Source organism: Lissotriton helveticus, chromosome 5_1 (assembly GCF_964261635.1).
Source record: "Lissotriton helveticus chromosome 5_1, aLisHel1.1, whole genome shotgun sequence".
Classification (NCBI taxonomy): domain Eukaryota; kingdom Metazoa; phylum Chordata; class Amphibia; order Caudata; family Salamandridae; genus Lissotriton; species Lissotriton helveticus.
Genome location: NC_136065.1, coordinates 1069909112 through 1069928315, shown reverse-complemented (window position 1 = coordinate 1069928315; position 19204 = coordinate 1069909112). Strand labels below are relative to the sequence as shown.

The window sequence follows — 19204 nt, the reverse complement described above, 5'->3', positions numbered from 1 at the left end:
ATTTAAAAAGGAACAAAATGAGGGGGTATATTTTGCCATAGAAAGTATGATTAGTGCTGCAGAAAGAAAAATTAGGGCACATTTTGAGTGACTTCTCAAATCCTCTTCAATTTCATTAAAAAATTCTGACATACAGTCTCCCAAGATGGCCACCAGAGACAAAAGAGCCTAAATGTAGCCCAAATATCACCCAGATGTAGCCCAAGTATAGCCCAATGACAGAATGTCCCAGAGTGTTCTAAAGAACAACTAGAGCGCTAACAGTCTTACTTATGACAAAAGTATGGCACACCAGAAGCCATCTTGACTGGAATGAAGTGGTAAGTCTGAAAACATTTAATTTAAAAAGGAACAAAATGAGGGGGTTCATTTTGCCATAGGAAGTCTGATTAGTGCTTCAGAAAGAAAAATTAGGGATCATTTTGAGTGACTTCTCAAATCCTCTTCTATTTCATTAAAAAAATTCTGACATGCAGACTGAAACATGCACTTTGAATACCAGCAGCAGACTTCCCTGGTGAGCAGTAGCTTTACTACAGTGATCTAATGAGCAACTAGAGTGCTAACATTCAGAATTTATGGCAAATGTGTGACACATCTGAATGCCTTCTTGATGGAAAAAGTAAACAAGCATTGAAAATGCAATAGATCTCGCCCTCGTTTAAGTTAAAGCCATTCTGTTTGTAATGAGGTGGCTTTTTAGCTTTGCTTTTATTAGTGTTTTTTAAACTTTCATGTAAATAACATGCATCTGTATGCATATATGTATATGTATGCATGCATTTATATTTGTATTTATATAGATATACAGATTATATATGTTTATATATGTATGTATATATATATATATATACATACACATACATATATATATAAATGCATATGCATATATATGCATATATATATGTGTGCGTGTAGAGAGAGGTAGAGAGGTAGAGGTGTAGAGGTAGAGGTAGAGAGGTAGCGGTAGAGAGGTAGAGACTAGTAGAGAGAGAAGTAGAGAGAGGTAGAGAGGTAGAGAGTAGAGAGTGAGTAATAGAGAGTAGAGAGTGAGTAGTAGAGAGTAGTAGAGAGCAGTAGAGAGAGTAGCAGAGAGTGAGTAGTAGAGTGAATAGTAGAGTGAGTAGTAGAGAGTGAGTAGTAGAGAGTAAGTAGTAGAGTGAGTAGTAGAGAGCCGTAGAGAGTGAGTAGTAGAGAGTAGTAAAGAGGGAGTAGTAGAGAGTGAGTAGTAGAGAGTGAGTAGTAGAGAGTGAGTAGTAGAGAGTAGTAGAGAGTGAGTACCAGAGAGAGAATAGTAGAGAGTAGTAGAGAGTGAGTAGTAGAGTGAGTAGTAGACTAGTAGAGAGAGAGTAGTAGAGAGTGCGTAGTAGAGTGCATAGTAGAGTGAGTAGTAGAGAGTGAGTAGAGAGTGAGTAGTAGAGAGTGAGTAGTAGAGAGTAGTAGAGAGTGAGTAGTAAAGAGTGAGTAGTAAAGAGTGAGTAGTAGAGAGTGAGTAGTAGAGAGTGAGTAGTAGAGAGTGAGTAGTAGAGAGTAGTAGAGAGTGAGTAGTAGAGAGAGAGTAGTAGAGAGTAGTAGAGAATGAGTAGTAGAGAGTGACTATTTGAGAGTAGTGGAGTAGGAGAGAGTAAGTAGTAGAGAGTAGTGGAGAATATTCCAAAGTTTGGCACAGCACCACTTGCACAATAAGGCCAATCAAATCATATCACTTAGAGTCCTTATTGAAGCCCCCAATCTTGGTGTATATTCAAATGCTTTTATTTTCCTTAAGTTTATGTACCACAGCCAGCCGAAACGTTTCGTTCTGTACAACAGAACTTCTTCAGGGCGTTCTTATTTCCTTCAAGTTATGTCGGTATCCTGTTGTCATGTAACTGATATTTCTTCCAAATGTTAGACGAGACGTAAGTACATTCTTATTCAAAGTGACTAGGTATCAATTTTACCCACACAATTCGGGCAGACTTGAGTAATTTATAGCATCCTCAAAGTCAGTCTTTCAAAAATTCCAAAGTATAGGACATGATAATCCAAATCCAAACGTTTCTCAAGAAAAGTCATTTTCAATCGTTCGGAATATCGGTGTTTGGGCAGATATGACCCAGGGACCCCCAGTATGCAAGGGGAATTAGTCCCCCCTCTGCAAACGCGACAGTGGCCTGCGTTGCAGAGAGGTGTAAAAAGGGGCATAGCCTCATTACACCTCTGTGCAATGCAGCCCCCTGGCGCATACTGGAGGTTCTAGGTGGGCTAGTTGGCCTCCAGGGACCCCTAGTATGCAAGGGGAATTAGTTCCCCCTCTTCAAACATGCACGGGGGCTGCGTTGCAGAGATGTGTAAAAAAGGGTGTGGCCTCATTACACCTCTCTGCAATGCAGCCCCTTGGCGCATACTGGAGGTTCCAGGTGGGCTAGTTGGCCCCCAGGGGCCCCCAGTATGCAAGGGGAATTAGTTCCCCCTCTTCAAACATGCACGGGGGCTGCGTTGCAGAGAGGTGTGAAAAGGGGCGTGGCTTCATTACACCTCTCTGCAATGCAGTCCCCTGGCGCATACTGGAGATTCCTGGTGGGCTTTCAGGTCTTATATAGTTAGGAATTAACATTAAAAAAACCTTTGAAATTCACTGAAAAAAACATAGGTTTCAGGCCTTATATAGTTAGGAATTAGCATTTAAAAAACCTATGAAATTCACTGAAAAAACCATAGGTTTCACACCAGTTATAGTTAGGAACTAGCATTTAAAAAACCTATTAAATTCACTGAAAAAACCATAGGTTTGACACCAGTTATAGTTAGCTGGAAATTTTGAGTGATGTCACTGACCATGTCATGAGTGATGTAATATGTGACGTCATCAGCAGTGCATTGCAGGCGCGCACGTTATAGTGAGTCCAACTAACTATAACGTGGTAATTTCAATGGTTTTATGTCAGTAAAATTTCAAGCTAACTATAACTGGTGTCAAACCTATGTTTTTTTCAGTGAATATATATATATATATATATATATATATATATATATATATATATATATATATATACATATATATATACATATACACATCTGCGTTGTGCTGTGGGCGTGTGCTGGGGCGTGACAAACGCTGGGGGCGTGTGGTACGTTCTGCCCTTCATGCCATGTCTCATATCGTGTGCTAATCCCACCCTGCTCCCTTTAAATACCCCTGCATCCCATAATCATGACCCACCCCTACTCCTTAAAATACCCCAACACTTTTAAACACTAACCCATCTTAACCCTATGAATATACCCTGTACCCCAAAACCCAAACCTATCCCTAAACCCTAAAAATACCCCTGTACCCCAAAACCCAAACCTAGCCCTGAACCCTATAAATACCCCTGTACCTCAAAACCCAAACCTACCCCTGAACCCTAAAAATACCCCTGTACCCCAAAACCCGAAACCCAAACCTAGCCCTGAACCCTAAAAATACCACTGTACCCCAAAACCCAAACCTACCCCTGAACCCTAAAATACCCCTGTACCCCAAAACCCAAACCTAGCCCTGAACCCTTAAAATACCCCTGTACCCCAAAACCCAAACCTACTTCTGAACCCTAAAAATACCCCTGTACCCCAAAACCCAAACCTAGCCCTGAACCCTAAAAATAACCCTGTACCCCAAAACCCAAACCTACCCCTGAACCCTAAAAATACCCCTGTACCCCAAAACCCAAACCTAGCCCTAGCCCTGTACCATAAAAATAAACCTGTACTCCAAAACCCAAACCCCAAACCTACCCCTGAACCCTAAAATACCCCTGTACCCTAAAACCCATACCTATCCCTAAACCCTAAAACTACCCCTGTACCTCATAACCCAAAACTATATCTGAACCCTTAAAATACCCAAACACCCCAAAACATATACCTCAGTACCCCAAAACATATACCCCTATACCCATACTTACCTTATCCAAATATTTAAAAAAAACATGCTTTTACCATTCATACATTTACAACGAATTTCGTTGTAACTGTATGCGTGGTAAAAGCATATAAAATGTAATGCCATGCGTTATAATGGCATTGCGGAGTCATGGTACTTTCGTGATGAAAGTATGCGGAGTGATGGTATGCGGAAAGAAAGTTGCGGAATAATGGGTGTTTACCCTTCCCCGGTAAGTACATTGGTGGCACGGCGGCCCACATCTCCAGCAACATACTCATATTTTTTCACCACCCATTTGAAAAATGCACAGGTCTCTCTCATTGATGGCCAGCACCGACATACACTTTTAGACACACCTCCCGCCACAAGTTCTAGAATTGCGAACTTTAGAGCTGGGGAGCTACGTTCAAATCTCGGCATCAGCTCAACATCCTGTGATTCCAGGCAAATTGCTTTGTCTCCCCGTGCCTACCACAAATGAATGTGTTCGTCTGTAATGTAAATTGTGCTCATGCCATGTTGTCGAGTTCGCGCTATATAATATTGCAAGAAAAAATAAAGTAGGGAAACTCGAGTTCACACAAAACTGAACGCGCACTCTTAGGTGCATCAGCAGTGCACTGTGAATCAGAGCGTTTCACAGGCCTGTCACAGATAAGAAATGCTATCTAAACGAAATCCTACAAAACAATATACTACTGGCCGGCAGCAATCCATACCCGGACAACGTGGGGGTGGGGGTGGGGGGGAGGGGGTAGTGGAGGGTGGGGGGGTGGGGGTGTGTGTGTGTCTGTCTGTCTGTCTGTCTGTCTGTCTGTCTGTCTGTCTGTCTGTCTGTCTCTCTCAAGGCTCAAAGGTTACCCATGCATAGGAAGCACTCAGACATTGATTAAGCTGTCAGCTTTTATTGGTAAACTAAAAGATTTTGGTGATTGGTCAAGCGGGGGCCGAGAAAAAAGGGGTCCCAAAACGTGTTTTCCCATGCAATTTCCCATAGGACCTTTAGACACGGCTACAGCCTGAACGGAATTACACCAAATTTGGCAAAGAGGTAGTCCTTGGTTCAGACTTGTGCCTTTTACTTATTTGGTTTAAATCCGTTCAGTAGTTCCTGAGAAAATGACAGATAAAGTCATTTATATATCTACGGGCGCGGTGGATCCGAGTATCTATCCGCGTACCCTAAGCGCAGCCTGCGTGCACCCTGCCGTGCATGAGCTGCATGCTGCTTGGCTGTCAACAGTCAAAATCAGAAAGTGTTGGCAGCCAACTTGTGCCTCGGTAGAACCGAGGCACAAGAAACCAAAAACAAACGCCGCAAAACGCGAAAAGGGGACAGGTTAGACACGCCCTGACCCCCTAGGCCTGCTCAGGGCCAACATTTTTTCTCTTAGTTCATGTATGCGGGGGGGGCTCACGGGCCCCCCGCAGCCCCGGGGACTGCCACCCCCGGGGACTTGTACAAAATGGGTAGGGGGACTCTCAGGCCCCCCAGCCCAGGGGCTTTAAAACTTTAGCTGGGGGGCTCTGAGGCGCCCCCAGCCCCGGGGACCGCCACCCCCGGGGCTCTAATTTAATGTATGCGGGGAGCTCACGGGGCCCCCGCGCAGCCTCGGGGACCGCCACCTCCCCGGGGCACTGCATTTTCAATCGTTATGGACCCCCAAGCCCCGGGGACGACCACCCTCCGGGGCTTCTCAAATGATGGGAGGGGGGCCGTGTGGCCCCCCTCCTGGAGCCCTCGATGGCCCTGGGGACAGCCACCCCCCAGGGCCGGCTCCTGCAGTGTCCCAGGGTGCCCACCCCGGGACACTGCCGTTTGCAATGGCAGGGCGGGAGCCTCGCTGCTCCCACCATGCCATTGCAAACTGCTTTCCTATTTGGAAGAGAAAGCAGGAAACCTCCTCTCTCTTCCAAATAGGAAAGCAGATTGCTTTTCCATATGGGGAGCAGCATGTTAGCTGCTCCCCATATGGAAAAGCAATGCCGGCTCCCGCGGGGGTATTGGGGACCCCCCTCACGGTCCCCAGCGGAGTGGGCTAGCCCCGGGGGATGGGATCCCCGGAGCTACAAGTGGTCCGGGAGTGGGGCCACGCGGCCCCCCTCCCAAAAAATAAATAAATAAATAAAAGGCCCCGGGGGATGGGTCCCCGGGGCCTCAACTGGCCATAGGAGGGGGGCATGGTAGCCCCCTCCAAAATAATAATTTAAAAAAATGGGCTATGCCCCGGGGGATGGGTCCCCAGGGCAAATTATGGCCTTGGGAGGGGGGCCACGCAGCCCCCTTCCCGATTTTTTTTTTTTTTTTTATATAAATTAAAAATTGGGGGCAAGCCCTTGGGGATGGGGTCCCCAGGGCTAAAAAAAATTAGAAAAAAAAGGGGGCTACACAGCCCCCCTACCTAAAAAAAAAAAACGGGATCGCAGCCAGAGGCCACGTCTCCTCATTGCACCAGGGGGCGCGTTTGCAGAGGGGGAACAAATTCCCCTGGAATACTGGGGGTCCTTGGGGGCCAACTAGCCCACCAGGTACCTCCAGTATGCCCCAGGGAGCTCCATTGCAGAAAGGTGTTCTGAGGCCACACCCCTTTTTACACCTCTCCGCAACACAGCTCTGTGGCGCTTACTAGAGGTAGCTGGTGGGCTAGTTGTACCCCAGGGACCCTCAGTATTCAAGGGCACTTAATCCCCCCAACTTAAAACGCGCCAGGGGGGCGCGTTTGCACAGTGGTGAAGGGAGGGGGCGGGCCTGAGTTCACATGTGTGCAAACACGCCCTGTGGCGCGGTTTAAGTTGGGGAATTATTTCCTTGTCAATACTGAGGGTCCCTGGGGGCCAACTAGCCCACCAGGTACCTCTAGTAAGCGCCACGGAGTTGCGTTGCAGAGTGTTGTAAAAAGGGGCGTGGCCTCTGAACACCTCTCTGCAACGCAGCCCCCTGGCGCATACTAGAGGTACCTGATGGGCTAGTTGGCACCCAGGGGATCTCAGGATTCAAGGGCACCTAATCCCGCAACTTAAAACGCGCCACAGGGTGTGCTTGCACACGTCCCCTCAGGCCCCGCCCCCTTCCGTCACCATTGTACAAATATTCCTCTAAAATCAGCCGAACTACGAATTCCGATTTACTCACCTGTTATCAGGAGAGAACCCAGTGCGGCATTTTTTAGCCTAGCACTGACCCTGAAAAGTAATTTTAAGCGTACTTATAGTAACTTGTATTTCCTTCCATAGGAATCCATTGTGTGGTTTTCAGCAGAAAAGTTTCTAAGTGTTGATTTTTGAAATGTTCAAATATTCCTCTAAAATCAGCCGAACTACGAATTCTGATTTACTCACCTGTTATCAGGAGTGACCTCAGTGCTGCTTCTTTTAGCCCAGCACTGACCCTGAAAAGTAATTCTAACCATACTTCCCAGTAACTTGTATTTCCTTCCATAGGAATCCATTGCTTGGTTTTCACCAGAAAAGTTTCTAAGTGTCTATTTTCACAAACTAAAAATATTCCTTACAAATCGCCTGTATGACTTAAACGCATTCTTTCAACTGTTTACATAAGTTGCACCAGTGCTGGATCCAGGATCCACCACTGAGTAAGAAAAAGTAACAATAACACTACTTACCTGCTAAGTGAATTTCCTTCCTTAGGGTAACATTGAGTGGTTTCACTTGGAAATTCTTCTAAGTGTGGAGTTTTGAACTTTAAAATATTCGCCTAAAATCAGCCGAACAACGAATTCCGATTTACTCACCTGTTATCAGGAGAGACCTCAGTGCTGAATCTTTGAGCCCAGTACTGATCCTGAAAAGTAATTCTAACAATACTTGCCAGTAACTTGAATTTCCTCCCGTAGGCTAACATTGACTGGTTTCACTTGGAAATTCTTCTGTGTGGAGTTTTTGAACTTTATAAAATTCCTATAAAATCAGCAGAAGTACGAATTCCGCTTTACTCACCTGTTATCAGGAGTGACCTCAGTGCTGCTTCTTTGAGCCCAGTACTGATCCTGAAAAGTAATTCTAAACATACTTACCAGTAACTTGTATTTTCTTCCATAGGAATCCACTGTCTGTTTTTCACCAGAAAAGTTTCTGTCTATTTTCACAAACTAAAAATCTTCTTTACAAATCGCCTGTATGACTTAAACGCATTCTTTCAACTGTTTACAAGAGATGCACCCGTGCTGGATCCAGGAGCCACCACTGAGTAAGAAAAAGTAATGTTAACACTACTTACCTGCTAAGTGAATTTCCTCCCATACTTTTAAAATACAATAATATTCCTTAAAAATCACTACTGTAACCAAAACGCTTTTACTCAACTGTTTACAGGAGATGTCCCAGGACTGAATCTAGGATCCAGTCCTGTGGTTAGAAAAGTAATCCAAAAAGTAACTAATTGCATTTAACTAGAAATTCACATTGACCTCAATGTTGCATTGTGTCTGAAATTGTGTTGCGCATTACAACTGTAACTACCGTACTTAGAAGACTATTGCCTATTTGCAAAGTATTTAAACTAAAGTCATTCATTCTGAGAAAGTACATTTTGTATTGTAATGTATAATGTAATTATAATGTAATTTAAAAAATAAAATATCTAAAAATAAATCGTTTAAAAAAATTAGAAAATCAGTATAAAAAATACCAATTAATACATTTAAAAATTGTCATTTACAAAACCTTTGAAATTCACTGAAAAAAACCATAGGTTTCAGGAATGTTATAGTTAGGAATTAGCATTTAAAAAACCTTTGAAATTCACTGAAAAAACCATAGGTTTCAGACAAGTTATAGTTAGGAATTAGCATTTAAAAAACCTTAGAAATTCACTGAAAAAAACATAGGTTTCAGTCAAGTTATAGTTAGGAATTAGCATTTAAAAACCTTAGAAATTCACTGAAAAAAACATAGGTTTTAGGGGTGTTATAGTTAGCTAGACATTTCACTCGTATAAAACCATTGAAATTTCCCTGTTAGTTGTACTAACTATAACTCGCGCACCCGCAATCCACTGCTGATGATATCACATATTACATCTATTAAGAAATCTTAGAAATTTACTAACAAAACAAATGATACAGAGACGTTATAGTTAGGTTCAGACTTTACACACAAAACCATGCAAATTTGATTATCTCATTAATAATTTTACAGCAAATGTTGCACTGATATTATTAATAATGTCATAGAAGATGTCATAAGTGATGTAATATGTGGTGTAATTTGCAATGGTTTTATGCGAGTGAAATTTGAGCCTAACTATAATGTCCCTGTAACCTTTGTTTTTTCAGTGAATTTCTAAGGTTTTCCTAATGTTGTTTCCTAGCTTTAATGTTCCATTAACCTTTGGTTTTTGAATTTTATTTCCTAACTGTAACCTGTGACCTTTAAGAGTGAGTGTGTGAGTGTCTCAGTGCGTGTGTGAGCATCTCAATGGGTGTGTGAGTGTCTCAGTGAGTGTCTCAGCAGTTCTGTGAGTGGGTGTGTGAGTGTCTGAGTGGGTTTGCGCATGCGTTCATGAGTGTTTGAGTGGGTCTGTGAGTGGGTGTACGTGTCTGAGTGGGTTTGTGAGTGGGTGTACATGTCTGAGTGGATCTGGGAGTGGGTGCATGAGTGTCTCAGTGCGTCTGTGAGTAGATGTATGAGTTTCTAAATGGGTCTGTGAGTGGCTGTGTAAAAGGCTATATGGGTCTGTGAGTGGGTGTTTGAGTGTCTAAGTGCATCTGAGAGTGGGTGTAACAGTGTCTGAGTGGGTCTGTTGGTGGATGTGTAAGTCTGCTTGGGTCTGTGAGTGAGTGTATCAGTGTCTGTGTGGGTGTGTCAGTAGCTGTATGAGTGACTTGGCCACAAAGCAACAGTACCTGCCCTTTTATCCAACAAAAGCTCACAGTTTTACACAAAATATCTTCCCAATTGGAGAACTTTCTACTGGTTAATTACTTGGTGCTAACTGCTTGGGTAGATGTTCAGTATGTATTTGCGCTGCAGCTGCATAATGGCACACGAGGAAATGTTACCAATGGCCTTGTGTGCATTTTGGCAATGTGATTATTTCTGTGTTCCTGTTGCATCTTTATCCAGAAATATATGATAACATGAATCCTCCTATAGAGAAGACAAAGAGGTAAATCTCCACTAAACTACGGTCTTAACTATATGAAATAAGTGCTTCTTTGTTTGGTGGAGATGTCCTCATATTTCTCAGCATCAAGAACTCCTCACCAAAATCAGCGGGAAACATGCTGGGGGACCGCTTATTAGGCTGCCCTTCACCCTGACAAAAGGCAAGAAGACCTTTGCACACTACTAAGGTGAGTGTAGCCAAACGGGCCAAGCTTCAAAGTGATTTGCACATTTTAATGCTTGTAGTCATTTAAAGGGAGAACCATGGACTCTGCTATCACAAGCAGAGGACAAGAAAGAACTCACTTGCTACAGTCACATACAGATTGCATTCAATAGATTAATGATGCATTCATCTCCACAAAGCATTTCAGATCATTTTTCAATATGGAATTGCTGAGAAAACACACTTGCTTTGTGTTCGCCAAGCCCAGGAGTTAGGATCATTTGTCCCTAACAGAAGTGGAACTTCACCAGGGGCACCTGTTATGTTTATATTTCTAAGTGCCTCCCATTGAGGTTTAAATACTGTGAAATGTGCATTAGGGCCAAAACAGCTGAAGCTGTGCCCCAAGATGGCTGCCAACAGTTCCTGATTGATGTGTTGGCAGCCAATTTGAGCTCTGCATGAGCTCGTTATTATTCGCAACCACAGATATCCAAATTTGGATTTCCTTTAATTTCTCGCAAACTACTTAATGGATTTACACAAAATAACTGACAGCATAATCTGCGACCCAAAAACGACATGTCTGCTACATTCTGCGTAATTTTGTCTAGCAGTTCGGGCTGCAGGCATATCCAAAGACTATGGGAATTAACATGAGAAATGCACTTTTTTCTGAGCCCCCCTTTTTCTCAGCCCCCACTTGATGGATTGCCTCGAAACATCCCATGCACAACTAGAATTACTGGCGCACTTTTTGGGAAAATTTTGTTAAGATTCGTCATACAGCGGTAAAGATGTAGGCAAGTCAAAAAACGCTTTTCCTATGGAAATATGGTCCTATCTATAACCACCTACTAACGACAGCCAGTAGGTTATATGTATGTATATACATTTTTTTTATTGGAAAAAACAAAGGTTACAGGGATGGTATAGTTAGGGAATAAACATTTTAAAACCTTCAAAATTCACTGAAAGAAGCAAAAGTTACAGGGACGTTATAGATATAGTTAGTCTCTGATTTTACGTGCACAAAACTATAGAAATTTAGCAGTTATAGTTCTCTGAGCTAACTTTAACTTACCTTTCCGCCATGCACTGCTTATGACCTCACATATTAAATCACTCATGACATGGTCAGTGACATCACTGATGACATCTGAAATTACATCACTAATTTCATCATTCAGTGAGTGTAAGTGTTTCGTAAACGTTTCTGAGACTTAAATATATATACTAAGTTAAATTACTATTCTTTCTTTTACTACTAATGAGTGATACTGTTTCTGTCATCTGATTGGTTGTGTAGCTGTCTCTATCAGTGTGTGAGTGGGTGCCTGAGTGGCTGTATGGGTGTATAAGTGGCTGTGTAAGTGGCTGTATTGATCTGTCAGTTGGTTTGTGAGTGGCCGTATGGGTCTGTGAATGGGTTTGTGAGTGGTGTTCTGGGTGTGTGAGTGGCTGTGAGTAGTTGAGTAGCTGTGTGTGTGTGGGTGTACGAGTGGTTCTATGGATGATGTCATCGGTGATGGCACCAGTGTTGTCATTTGAGATGTCATCAGTGACATCTCTGACCATTTCATAATTGGTTTTATGGGTCTGTGAGTAGTTGTATCGGTGTGTTAGTGGTTGTATGGGTATGTATGTGGGTGTTTGAGTGGATGTTTAAGTCTTTTAGTAGTTTTGTGGGTGTGTGAGTGGTTGTGTGGGTCTGTGAGTGGTTGTATGGGTGTGTGAGTGGTTGTATGGATCTGAGGGGGTGTGTGAGTTGGTTTACGGGTTTGTGAGGGGGTGTGTGAGTAGTTGTGTGGGTGTGTGAGTGGTTCTGTGGGTGATGTCATCAGCTCAGACCTCAACAGCGCGGGGGAGTGTTTCTCCTTGTCCATAATCAGACAACATAAATGGCAATCTGCTACACGTGGTATTGTCAATTACATACAGTCCTGTTTGGAGGTATGCACGTATGATAGCATATTGTGCCGCACTTTTGTGTGTTCATGTGGTTTGTCCGTCATTTAACTGCGAGTATCACAAATTCTGCCTCCATTTTTAATGCTACGATCACCGAGACGCCACCCGAACCACGGGGATTGTTCCGTCTCCTGCAATTAACCTCTGAAATCCCACTGTGGCACAATGGGGCATTGTTAGTTGGATACTGATTGAGGTCCCCCCGTGAAATACAATGCTTCACTGCTAGTCAGACAATGATGGGGATTCCCCCATGAAATATATTCATGTGCCTTTGAGCCTTTTTGTCACGCCTTTTTACATTGGTATCCCTTTTTTATTTCTTTCTCTTTCAGGTAAATCGTACCCTGTACTTACTCGCAAAGCTAGTAACTAGAGCATTTCTTACATTCTAAGCACCAGCCTTGCAGCAGTTTAAGACTATGGATATTTTCCGAACCATCTGGTCCTTATGAATTGCAGAGAGACCTGCTAGAGGGTAACCATGGCAAGAAACATGTCGACCTTTGTTCACAACACACATGCCCTATAGGACCATTGTATCCAGTTAGGGCCACATTGCTTTTAAGTTAGATTAGTGAGTCCATGAATAAAAATGTATGCAGTAGGGCCTTCCTAAACCTATTTTAGCGTACTATTCTGCACTTCACTACACTACTCACTTCATTTCACACACCCACATGAGTAGGCCCATATGATGAAGCATGACTCCTTCGGGGTGTGTGAGGGCACTTCCTCCAAAAGGAGGCTATTCCACAGACCTGAACGCTCACACTCTAAGGAACTGCACATCAATTTTGCATATTTAATTCTAGTTAGGGAGTACATGTGCTGGACCTGCTTAAAAAAGCTCCTGGTTCCTCTTGTTTTGAGCACTAATTGCATGGCTGCTCAGCCGTGAAACCTATACCTCTTATTCAAATTGAAGGCGATAATCAGCGACACCGCTGAAGAGTAAGAGAGCAACTCCTTGTGATCTCTCTAATTCATAAATAGTCCATCCAATACCCATACCCAGTCCAACAGTGTCTGGTACACTATGGAAAACAACCTTTAGTGACGACCTAGTGACGGAAATTCCCAGGACGCCTTCACTTTTAGACCCAGATGGCGCAGCAGCATCCAGCAGTCATGGAGGGGATTGGAACTCCATCATTTGCATAAAGAAATAACTTATGAAGATTATCATGCATGGCGCAATCATGACAGAATACCTTCTAGCAAATATAGCTCCCAATGGTCTGATTGTAGCCAATGTTCCCCGGATTTTTCTAGAAGTTGCCAAATTCAAATAAGAATGGTCCCTAGTCACCTGGGAGTGCACCAGGGACTAGTTGGTATTAATCATTAAAACAGCCAAACGAACGAGCCGACCTAGATGGCGGCGTAGCGCTGTAGGCGAGGAGGCTCCGTTGTCGTAAATCAGATTGCCCAGCCGCTACATCTTACCTTCAGAAGCCGGGCCAGAGTGCCTACACTGTGGGGAACGGTCCGATCCTACTTCGGGCGGCATCGAGCTACCCCGACCGGACCTACATCTAAGTGCGGTGGCGGGCCCTGACCCGCCCGACAGACGCCGTGCTGCCGTGATCACCCAAGCCGACCGGAAGTGCCCCGGGGTCGGGAAGCCCCACCGGAAGTTGCCGCCGACCGATTGCGGTCCTTCGTGCTGGGAGCGAGGCTGGGGGTGAGTCTGCCCAGAGACACCTTTCGCCCGCCGGCACGGCCGCCCGGAGGTGGGGAGAGCCGCGACCCAGGAGTGACCGAGCCATAACGCCGGGAGGTCTCCCGGGTTTCTTACCGAGCAGAGCGCACTCAGCGCGCCGGCGATCCCTGCCCCTGCCTGCTCCCGGAGCTGATCCTCCTGCTGAGGGCCTATACCCAAATCCGCGGATTGCCATCTACGGCGCCCCCCCTGAGATCCGCTTTGTCCTGCCCGGTGCGGGGCCTGTGCGCGCTGGGGGAGCCCCTCATCACCCTCGGAGCCCGGATCCACGCGGGGGCAGTGTTGCCAGGTGACATTCCGGCCCTGTATGTGGACGGGGGAGGCTGGCAACGATTCCAGGGTGTGTAGCCCGGCGAGCCCCCCACGTGCACTCCTGGTATTGTTGACCCTTGTGGCAGCTCGGTGGCCCTGAGCGGAGACGCCATTTTGCTGCTGCCATAACCCTACAGTCAGGCCTTGACTACCTGCGGCCGCTCTCAGTGATTGGGACATGGTAATATTCGGAGGCCGCTGCACCGGCACCATGGCGGGGCGAGGGCACAGGCACACTGCGGCGCAATCCAAGTTGGAAAAGTATGCCTTTGAAAAGAACGCCATAAAACACCCGGAGGGGCGCACGTCCACAGACAAGACCGCGGAGGGAGATGGCTCCAAAAAAGTGACTCTAGAGGATCTGATGCAGATGCTCTCCAGCGTCCAGACGACGGTGGGGTCCATTTCGACGGACGTTGGCCTACTACGGGCCGACCTCCACAAAATGACGGAACGTGTGGCGCAAGTGGAAGTAGTCACCAAATCACTGGTGGAAGACACTTCGGAGCTGCAGCTTGCGGCAGAACGCATGGAGGCGGTCACCAGAAAACTTCAGGAGCGACTGGACGATCAGCAAGGGCGCTCCCGAAGAAATAACGTCCGAATTTTGGGCATTCCAGAGTCGGAGGGCAAGCAATCCATGGACCTGTATGTGGAGGACTTAATCAGGACGAAGCTCCAGCCAAAGGACCTCTCCCACTTCTTTTCTGTTGAAAGAGCGCACCGGGTTCCCGGGGGGAGGCCTAAACAAGGAGCGAACCCGCGACCTGTGCTGGCTAGACTCTTTAACTTCCGAGATAGGGATGCCATACTACAAACGGCTAGGGTCTCGGCACCTATTAAAGTACTGAACTCCACTCTTGCATTCTTCCCGGACTACACGGCAGAGGTGGCCCGGAGACGTAAGACCTTCACCGACATCAAAAAAGCCCTGCGGGCCAAAGAGATACCCTATTCCATGCTTTTCCCGGCGAGACTGCGAATCGTGGATAATCATAAGGCGTGGTTCTTCGACACCCCGGAGGCGGCAAGGGACTGGCTGGATGGCTGGCGGAGAGTGGAGGCCCCGCGGCGAACTGGCGGGAGTCAACGTGACCGAAAGCCGATCACTCAAACAGATCACCAGACAACTCAAGGTCACAGCCAGGATCTATTTGCGGAGTCAGGCCTGGAAGACGGAGACCGCACCGAAGAGTAGACTCCTATGATCATGGTCCTTGATCGATTCCCCCTTGGAACATTGAAACTGTGACATCTGCGGTCGCTCCGTGCTCGGCGGAGGAGGCCACTTGGAGCTGCTCGCGAGGCTGCAGAGCTACTTACCCCTTTCAAGCAAGTACTATGGGTTGGGATGGGACTAAGCGCTCTGCTAAGTTGGGGTGGCGGGCAGTTTCAGGCCCGCGCAGCAGGGAGGCAGGGAGGGGGGAAGGGGGGGTTGTTTCACTGTTCTAGTTTTTGTTAACCACACCGATACACGGCATGTTCCACACCACACAAGGGAGTCGGATCTCTGGCAAAGGGTACGCAACGGGGCCCATTCCCTCCTGACTTTTGCGATAACACGCACACATCTAAATGGCAGCACAGGAATGGGATACACCTAATGGCCACACGCCACCTTCCTCTCACGCATCCACCGTCACAGCCCTCACGTGGAATGTTAGGGGATTGGGCGACAGGGTGAAGAGAGGTCTAGTGCTCCAATATTTGAAGCGCCGCAAGCCGGCGATAGTTCTATTACAGGAGACTCATTTAGTTGGTTCAACCTCGAAGGCAATGAATAGATGGGGATATAGGTTTCTTGCACATGCTGACTTCTCCTCCGGCTCTAGGGGGACAGGGATCCTTGTTCGGAAAAGTTTTCCAATGGTGTGTCAACAAACGAAAATTGACGAACAGGGGCGTTTTGCCGCTGCGACGGTTCAGTGGGAGGGTCGACTGTATAACTTCGTGTCTGTGTACGTCCCTCCCGGCCTACATGCCTCAGCACACTCGGCCCTTGCTTCCTTTCTCCTGTCTTTGCCAACAGCGACACTAATTATAGGAGGGGATCTGAATGATGTCCTAGATCATGAGATAGATAAACACCCACATAGCACAACGGTGCGGGGAGGTGGGAGACTCGCGGGACTATTGGACGCTCTGGGGCTGACGGACTGCTGGCGCTACAGACACCCCCACGATAGGCAATACACTTACTACTCAGCGACGCACCACTGTCTCTCACGTATAGATTACATTTTCATGTCAGGGGATGGCCTACATGGAGTAGCGGACGTTCACATCCACCCTAGGGGCATATCTGACCACTCACCACTCCAACTTACATACACTAACCACCGCCCCCACAGAAATCGCGTCTTTCCCATTCACGCGAGTTACCTGCAGAGTGGCCCCTTTAGGAAAACCCTTTCTCAAACCACTAAACACTACTTTCGGGATAACTCAGGCTCCGTGCGCTCCCATGGTGTCCTATGGGAAGCGTATAAAACGGTCTTACGCGGGGAGGCAATTGCTTCTATTGTCGCCCTCGGGCGGACCCGGGATCAGGAACTTGGTGCCCTTGAGGGAGCTCTTGAGGAGGCCATTGCCGACCAAGAGGCCCACCCGTCCGCAGAGGCCGCCCAGACGGTCCGGCTGCGGCGGGTGGAGTGGACGTCCTATCAGAGGGAAATGGTGCTGACTACAATTCAGTCCACCCGTCATAGGGTGTACGAACTAGGTGATAAGGCCGGGAAGATGCTGGCCTGGCTCGATAAAAAGGAGAGGGCGGGCAGGGTCATTGCGCAACTGGCCGCTCCCGGAGGCAGCCTGACCTCGGACCCAGGAGCCATAGCCGACCTGTTAGCCGACCATTTTGAGGCGGTATACACCCACCAAGCGGCTTATAAGACCGAGGAGGCTTACGACTATATTAAAGATCTGACAATCCCTAGCCTCTCGCCAGAGACGGCGCTCCTGCTTGACGAAGACATCACTGTGGAGGAGGTACGGGAGGCGACTAACGCTCTGGCGTCTGGCAGGGCTCTGGGTCCCAACGGACTCCCAGTAGAGCTGTACAAGCACACGGGTTCCATTACTGCCCCCCATCTGCTTAAGATGTTCGAGGACAGCCTGCAACGGGGTGTACTGCCTAAGGATCAGCGCCTTGCCACGATTGTCCCGATTCATAAACCTGGTAAACCCCCGGAGGCATGCAATTCCTACCGTCCCATATCCTTGCTTAACGCTGAACCTAAGATCCTGGCCAAATTGCTCTCGCAGCGCTTGGCTCCCCATCTCGATACATTGGTGCACCCGGACCAATCGGGCTTTATGCCGATGCGAAACACCTCTTATAATTTGCGCCGTCTGCAGGCGGTGCTGGCCCGCCGGGAGTACATACGCGAACCGGCAGTGCTTCTTTCACTGGACGCCACTATGGCGTTTGACACCGTAGAATGGCCCTATCTGTTTGCCGTGCTCCGTCACATGGGCTTCGGCCCCAAGTTCTGTGCGTGGGTCGGCCTGCTCTACGCCGGGCCCCTGGCCCAGATAGCAGTTAATGGCCACGTCTCCAGGGACTTCCCGCTCAGTCATGGAACGTGGCAAGGATGCCCGTTGTCCCCGTTGCTGTTCACACTGATCCTGGAGCCGCTGGCAATCTGGATTCGGTGGGAACCTTCCATCAAAGGTATCAGGTGGTCGCCGTCCTGGGAAGACAGGATATCTCTCTATGCGGACAATGTCCTTCTTTACCTCACCTCCCCTAAAAAGTCAATCCTGACAATCCTGAATATTTGTGAAAAGTTTGGGAGGGTTTCAGGATATAGGATCAATTGGTCCAAATCAGTCCTGTACGTGCTCGCCGGCACCCCGCCTCCCCTCCCAGCGGATTGTCCGCTGCGTTACACTGATGCCCCTTTTAAATATTTAGGAATCCAGGTATCATCCATCCCAGACGAGTTCTACGCCCTGAACTTGAGACCCCCACTGGAACGGTTCATCCGGGATGTAAAGGTGTGGCGTTCCCTCCCTCTCACCCTCCTTGGCAAGGCCGCGCTGTTTAAAATGATGGCGTTGCCTCGTTTCCTCTACCTACTCGAGAACACTCTGTTCCTGGTCCCCCCTCCTACTTCAAAGCCATTGCAGCTGCGGTCACTACTTTGTTGTGGGATGGGAAACCGGCGCGTGTTGCACAATGTAAACTGGTAAAAGACTGGTATGATGGGGGCATATCACTCCCCGATATCGAATTATATTACTGGGCGGCCCACCTTAAACAAATTAACTACTGGTTGCACGCCCCGCAGACCGAGCCCGCTTTTATGGCGGACAGACAGAACACCGAGTCTAAGGGACTGTTGAGAACCCTTTACAGTCGACGCGTTCCGTCTAACCTTGTTGGTCCGACCCGTCACACGGTCCAACTTTGGTATAAGGCACATAGACACCTCCAGTGTGCGGACACTATCACGCAAATGACACCCCTCTGGGACTCGCACAAGCTAGGCTTCATGGGAACTAGCAAGGGATTCCGGCCTGGGACGCTATAGGTATTTCAGTGGTGGGAGATCTCTGGAGGAACAACAATATAGTAGACTTCTCTTATTTGCAAACCAAGCACGAGATGGCCCAGTCTGAGTATTATAGGTATATGCAGATCCGTCACTCACTTCAGTCGGTCATCCCGGCGGGTACAAAACTACAAGAGTCTACACCATTAGAAGATAGGCTACTAACAGACCATATGCCCCACAAAGCGACGTCATACACGTATAGGAAGCTAATCAACAACTTACCAGACAGGCTCTCCAGACTGCGCCTCACCTGGGTGGGAGACATTGGCGACCTTGATGATTCGGAATGGCAGGAGGCTCTCTCGTCACCCCGAGAGTCAGCGATCCCATCCAGACTTAAACTAGTTCAGTTCAAAATACTACATCGCACTTACTACACCAGAACGGTCCTTTACAAAATAGGAACAGCACCCCACGAATATTGCCTCCGT

The 19204-nt window shown here is 47.2% G+C and overlaps 1 protein-coding gene across 7 annotated transcripts in view; it reads left to right on the top strand.

The window, feature by feature from the left end:
* The window catches only part of BTRC (beta-transducin repeat containing E3 ubiquitin protein ligase), a 1125814-nt gene that overhangs the window by 1024531 nt on the left and 82079 nt on the right, over window positions 1-19204 (top strand). The gene's annotated exons all lie outside the window — the stretch shown is intronic.